This window comes from Notolepis coatsorum, assembly GCF_963971535.1.
Source record: "Notolepis coatsorum genome assembly, chromosome: 1".
Classification (NCBI taxonomy): domain Eukaryota; kingdom Metazoa; phylum Chordata; class Actinopteri; order Aulopiformes; family Paralepididae; genus Notolepis; species Notolepis coatsorum.
In genome coordinates this window covers 207,331,255-207,338,754 of record NC_140165.1, presented here as the reverse complement: position 1 = coordinate 207,338,754, position 7,500 = coordinate 207,331,255, and the positions used below count along the sequence as shown (strand labels likewise).

The window sequence follows — 7,500 nt, the reverse complement described above, 5'->3', positions numbered from 1 at the left end:
GTTTATTAGAGCCGTTATATTGAAACATTGTTGTGTGCAGGGACTTATGTTGGATTAGTGTGGTCTTTTGATTGGCACTGTTGTGTGTGTGTGAGAGAGAGAGAGAGAGAGAGAGAGAGAGAGAGAGAGAGAGAGAGAGAGAGAGAGAGAGAGAGAGAGAGAGCTCTCCTACAGCTCAACATCTTGCAGATTAGCTCACCTCTCTCACACATTCTCTCTCACGCACACACACACGCATGCAAGGATATGTGCATTCTCTCTCTCTCTCTCCCTCTCTCTTTCACACACACACACACACACGCACGCACGCACGCACGCACGCACGCACGCACGCACGCACACACACACACACACACACACACACACACACACACACACACACACACACACACACACACACACACACACACACACACACACACACACACACACACACACACACACACACACACACACACACACACACACACACACACACACAGAAAAGGGAAACCCTATCCCCCCCATTTGCTCTAATGGGAGTCTTCCTGGGGGGAACCTGAGAGACAGAGGCTCTTAGCCGAAGGCAGAGAAACAGAGAGAGAGGGAGACAGAGAAATGCCACTCAGGTTACCAACGCCCACTCTCTCTCTCCTCAAAGAGTTCTAGAGTATATACTAACTCTCCTCAAAGAGTTCTAGAGTATATACTAACTCTCCACAAAGAGTTCTAGAGTATATACTAACTCTCCACAAAGAGTTCCAGAGTATATACTAACTCTCCACAAAGAGTTCTAGAGTATATACTAGCTATCCTCAAAGAGTTCTAGAGTATATACTAACACTCAAAGAGTTCTAGAGTATATACTAACTATCCTCAAAGAGTTCTAGAGTATATACTAACTCTCATCAAAGAGTTCTAGAGTATATACTAACTCTCCTCAAAGAGTTCTAGAGTATATACTAACTCTCCTCAAATAGTTCTAGAGTATATCTACTAACTATCCTCAAAGAGTTCTAGAGTATATATACTAACTATCCTCAAAGAGTTATAGAGTATATACTAACTATCCTCAAAGAGTTATAGAGTATATACTAACTATCCTCAAAGAGTTCTAGAGTATATACTAACTCTCCACAAAGAGTTCTAGAGTATATACTAACTATCCTCAAAGAGTTCTAGAGTATATACTAACTCTCCACAAAGAGTTCTAGAGTATATACTAACTATCCTCAAAGAGTTCTAGAGTATATACTAACTCTCCACAAAGAGTTCTAGAGTATATACTAACTCTCTCCTCAAAGAGTTCTAGAGTATATACTAACTCTCTCCTCAAAGAGTTGTAGAGTATATACTAACTCTCTCCTCAAAGAGTTCTAGAGTATATACTAACTCTCCTCAAAGAGTTCTAGAGTATATACTAACTCTCCACAAAGAGTTCTAGAGTATATACTAACTCTCCTCAAATAGTTCTAGAGTATATACTAACTCTACTCAAAGAGTTCTAGAGTATATACTAACTCTCTCCTCAAAGATAGTATATACTAACTCTCCTCAAAGAGTTCTAGAGTATATACTAACTCTCTCCTCAAAGAGAGTATATACTAACTCTCCTCAAAGAGTTCTAGAGTATATACTAACTCCTCAAAGAGTTCTAGAGTATATACTAACTCTCTCCTCAAAGAGAGTATATACTAACTCTCCTCAAAGAGTTCTAGAGTATATACTAACTCCTCAAAGAGAGTATATACTAACTCTCCTCAAAGAGTTCTAGAGTATATACTAACTCTCTCCTCAAAGAGTTCTAGAGTATATACTAAATCTCTCCTCAAAGAGAGTATATACTAACTCTCCTCAAAGAGTTCTAGAGTATATACTAACTCTCTCCTCAAATAGTTCTAAAGTATATACTAACTCTCTCCTCAAAGAGTTCTAGAGTATATACTAACTCTCCTCAAAGAGTTCTAGAGTATATACTAACTCTCTCCTCAAAGAGTTCTAGATTATATACTAACTCTCCTCAAAGAGTTCTAGAGTATATACTAACTCTCTCCTCAAATAGTTTTAGAGTATATACTAACTCTCTCCTCAAAGAGTTCTAGACTCTAGAACTCTTTAAGGAGAGAGTTAGTATATACTCTAGAATCTAGAGTATATACTAACTCTCTCCTCAAAGAGTTATAGAGTTAATACTAACTCACTCCTCAGAGTTCTAGAGAGTATACTTGTAACCTGGAACAGTGATTTATTTTCTTGACATTGAGAAACACAATACTGATTCCAGATCAGCTAGTCAGCACAAGTCGCAGAAAGACAAAGCCTCAGTACAAGCCTGATTCTGATCACAGAACAGCAGAACACATCTGGGATTAGAAACCTTTTCATCTGAGTCACATGGCTGTTGATTTTTACAATTGAGACCTACTATGAAAGCGTTTACAACCTATACCATTGGCATTTAGCAGGCTTTTTTTAGTATACCAACTTAAAATGATTACATTTGATTTATAGTGTTCTCATGACGTGTCATGCCTACCAATATGGTGCTCATTGACCACGTTTCTGTCATTTAATGATGATCACCTGTTGTTTTCCTACCAATGGAGTAGAAGTAGAACAACAGAAGCATTTTCTATGTACATGTTGATGTGTATGTGCTGTTTAAAATGTTATGTTTGTGTATTAACACTTTGATCGCCATGGTTAAATTCATAATTTACCATCCCTAGCCAGCTCTATTTGTCTATGGAGAAGTTCCCCTTCTTTGCAGGGCTATAACCTTTTAAATTGTATTGCTAAATTGACATTATTATGGTCCATTCAATGTCCTATATCTATTGTTCAGGGTGTAGCAACGTTATACTTTTTCATTCACATATTCATACTAAAATACGGTCTAAAGTATAAGTATGTTTTTATCGTTTTCTGCAGCTTTCTCCAGAACTTGATTTATAGCCCCAAATGCATTATATTGATGATCAAATACAGTTTGGTAGCGATCGGTGCCAGATAAAAAATTTCAACTGGAGGTACTTCTAGAAGTTACTACGTATGATCTGATGTTGACCGGATGGGCGGGGGGTCGTTTATAATTCCGTGGGCAATGTTATATCATTCATCTAGTGTGGGTCATATGATCATCAGAGCAGTTAGTATAGCAGACATTAGAAAATAACGCTGAAACTCACTGTATCTTCCTCGCGCCGTTGGGGGATGAGCGTGGAATAGAATTTGTTCTATTATGGGATGTCGAAATATCCGATCCATCTCCAGGTTGTATAATAGTATATACGTCCAAATCATGTTGTTTGCACCGATCGGTGTTCACTGTGTCAAGATGGAGTCCTGCTAATGATAGCGAGTGCCCGGACGAAATATGGGTGAGCACCACTTCATCCACATGACTTCCTGTTGGGCGATCTGCCGATCGGCCACCAGATGGCGCTCTTGAACCGTTAGAGAGTTGAGTGGAGCTCAGCAGTATATCTCAGGTCCCCGGAGGAGAAATATGATTTTGATCACAGATTTTTGAAATATTGATATCAAAGACGTGTTACGGTGTCTTCGGCAGAATGAGCATGGCGGGCAATGACGAGTTTCGGCGTTTCCGGCGATTAAAGTGTTAATACAAACTCTTTCAGAAACCGAACACTGATTTCAGATTATATCTTTGCTGAGAGATGGTTGTTGATCATACTGTTGATCAGCGAGGCATAGGGCTGCACGATTAATCGATTTTAAATCGAAATTGCGATTTGGAATGATGCAATTGTCAAATCGCAAAAAGAAAAAAAATCGCAATTTTTTCTTTTCTTTTTTTCTTTACATTTATTTAACCAGAAAGTCCCATTGAGATACAAGATCGGTTTGGGAGAGGGAGGTAAGGGGTTTTAGATTGTGTGTTGTGAAGTTTAGACTTCAGAGAGGGAGAGTAAAGTACAGAAAAAAAGGTACCGTTGGGTACCGGTATCGATTCCCAGGTAAAAAGAAAAATTTTCAGGCTCTGTGTCCTGAAAAGACCCACCGCGTAGGCCAGATGCAAGCCGCATTTTACAATAAACCTCTGTGGGGCTGCTTTAAAAAAATATATATATTATAATCGCAAATTTAATCGCAATATCTGTCAGAAAAATCGCAATTAGATTATTTCCCAAAATCGTGCAGCCCGAGGCAGTTGCAGAGCACTATATAAACAGCCAGGCCACTGTTCCTCTGTAAGATAGAAGATCCAGTCAAACTCATTATGCACCACAACCAGGGCTTTTCAAATATTTGTTTTTCATATTTGCCCCAGAACCATCCCGAACTACAGTTTTATTCATCCTGAACTGAGGACAAACCATCCCAAATATGTGGTTGTATATGAATTCAGGCTTTCTTTTCTTCATCTACCATCCTGGGACCATCCCCAAATCTCTCTGTATCATCTTTGATACTGTAACGCCTTGAGGTTTGAGCAAAACACAGAAGCCACAATCAAGAAAGCTCACCAATGTCAACACTTGCTCAGGAAACTGAATTCAATCTAATAATTTGTCTCCTATAGTGCAGGTTGTATCATTGAAATGGTTGAGATATTTGATGTTATACTGAAAGTAGTAATTGTAAATGTTATATTTGTTCCTTCCCCCTTAAACAAGTCCGCAAAATCCATAAAAGGCAGCAGTTTCATTTCTAGACTAGAGCATAAAATGGTAATGACACAAATGCAACAGTACCCAAAGTATCCTTGCTTGAAGAAATGTTGTAGTTTTGTTTTCTCTTATCCAGCATGTTTTACCAAGGTGCAGTTACCTCTAAAGGCCTCTGCATGCTACAGAAACTTCAGAGCAACTGCAACACAACATCGGCGCGATTTCAGCACGGTTGTTTTAGAGGGTCTTGTAGACTGTGTTGCTTGGACGTTGCGTACATGTCCCCAGAATCTAATCTGAACAACCGTTGCGTTGATATTGCGTAGCAGTGATTGGTTGGTTAGCGAATGGGGGCGGGGCTGTCATAGAATAATATTAGTCCCGCAGAGAATAATATCCTCCATTGTTGAAGCCAGCGTCACATAGCTCGCCTTTTTCTGAAAACCCAAGCACATATTGTTCCATAGCATACGCCTTCAGTTGATCATGACAAATCCTCTCTTACCTTGACGATTAAAAAGCCTCCATAATTTAGTAAATAAAGCTGTAGCCAGCCAGCTAGCATTGGGTCTATTCAAAATGCTATCCACATTAGCTACATAGCTAACCAAGTAAATACAATGGTATCCGTCCTGAGGTAACGTTAAATACAACGTTTGCTAGTCGAAATGACTGGACACACACAGGGACAAGTTAAACATCAATCAATTAATTTATTCCAATAGGTAGTTTGAGCTGCATGTGAGCCGAGGTCCTCTCCATTGGAAACTAATGATGTTACGGTAACGTTAGCTCGAAAAGCACAGAAAGTTAAGCTTCTAGCAACAGACACTAACACTTCCGGTCGGGGGTTTTCAAAATAAAAGAGCGATGTCTAAAATCACCGGAAATACGTTTATTTTGTACATTATCTAAAGTTAACACGAACCTAAACTAACTTTAGTTAAACTAACTTTGCGCGTCGATGTTGCAGAAGCATAAAGGCAGTGTGTCTAAAACACCGTTGCTTTGAAGTTTCTGTAGCATGCAGAGGCCTTAATGGCCATACAGTGCCAATCTTCTACAGTGCAGTTGTACGCATGTCTTAGCAGAGCACACATCGTTGTCTCATCACATGATTGTGAATACAAAGAATCTCAAGAGAATACACTACATTTCAAATGTATTTGGTTGACATTTGGTTGACGAGCCTTTGCTATCTGTATAAACAACATTTAGAGAAATTAAAGAATAGCCCCCAGAAATGTATTTTGTTAGTCATAAATGGCTATTTTGTGTAATTCTCCCATTGACCGCAATTCATTCTGCAGTTTACTGTGCTTTGAGTACCCTCTGTTGGCAAATGTAGAGTTGATCCTCTTCTGCTGTATACCCTCTTTGGTGTATTTTAAACAAGGAGGGTGAGTACATATTTTGAATGAATTAAAGCTTCAATAAATATTTTAGGGCAGCAAGGGTAAACAACATTCCTTTCTCCCAAAACACATATAAACATAAAACTCCTTTACTGGGACCACATCATGTTGTAATTAACTAGATTACTAGATTTCAACTACAATACATACAACATTCTATTGGGCATTTCCTGGTTGTTAAAAAAGGTAGGTAAATACCGTACTTCACCTACAAACACAATACTGTTCAGACAGCACAATATTGAAGAGGCAGAATCTTTTAATTTTTTTTGCTGGGTTTTGTCAATAAAGAAAATAAATGATGGAATAACAACAGACTGCTGGTGTCACAGGGGTGTTTGAGTATTACACGGTGACTCAATGAGACCTCTCTTATGGCAGGCGGCCATAAGACGCTTTGAAAATGTAAAAAATACTGTCGGAAAATAGTTATTGCAGCTTTTTACAGCATCCCTAAATCGCTCCTAAATGTTCCCTTTGGCCACAGTGTCTGTTCAGTCTCCCTCAACTGACAGGATCGTTTTATTTCTTCATATGTAATTCCTAAAGCCTGTGACTCATCCCGAGCGCTGGATTGTACCCACTAAATTTTATATGTCACACACAAGTAGGTTCTGCTAGTGATTCAGGGGTTGTTTCAAGGCTAAAATGTCCACAAGTCACAAGTCACAAGTCCCTGCCAAGTCGTCCTAATGACATATCATTTATCAGGGGTGGGATCTATACCCCCCCTCCCCTAAAGACAGGTTTTCATGGCAGACGGCTCCCACTCATCTGTATTGGAATCTGCGGTTTTCACGCTTGCCTCTGGTTGTTACCTCCTCTCCTTGCATTACCGTGTCCACCTCCGACCTTAACCCTCTCTGTTTGCTGTCTTTGGAAGAAACGCTTGCAGAATACGAATACGAGTTTTATTTCCTTGTTTCCTTAGCCTGACACTCATCCTGAATTTATATGTCAGTTTAAAAGTAGGCTTGGCAAGTGACTGAGCAGCCGTTTCCAGGCTAATATTTCCCTGATTTAAGTCGTGCCAGCAACAGTTACTCTCTCACTCAGTCTCTGTGTGTGTGTGTGTGTGTGTGTGTGTGTGTGTGTGTGTGTGTGTGTGTGTGTGTGTGTGTGTGTGTGTGTGTGTGTGTGTGTGTGTGTGTGTGTGTGTGTGTGTGTGTGTGTGTGTGTGTGTGTGTGTGTGTGTGTGTGTGTGTGTGTGTGTGTGTGTGTGTGTGTGTGTGTGTGTGTGTGTGTGTGTGTGTGTGTGTGTGTGTGTGTGTGTGTGTGTGTGTGTGTGTGTGTGTGTGCGTGCGTGCGTGCGTGCGTGCGTGCGTGCGTGTGTGTCTCTCTCTCTCTCTCTCTCTGGGCCTTAGTTTTTTAATGTGACATCTTAACAGGTTTAACTGCAACAGTTTTTTTGGCTCCTGTACGATGGAAGACTCGCACCTCCAAAAAAGGAGCTATAGTTTCTTAATTGATGA

General features: G+C 39.9%; 1 protein-coding gene across 1 annotated transcript in view; it reads left to right on the top strand.

Annotated features, from left to right (window-relative positions):
• fzd4 (frizzled class receptor 4) overlaps positions 1-7,500 on the top strand; it is a 40,201-nt gene that overhangs the window by 18,082 nt on the left and 14,619 nt on the right. The window lies entirely within an intron of this gene.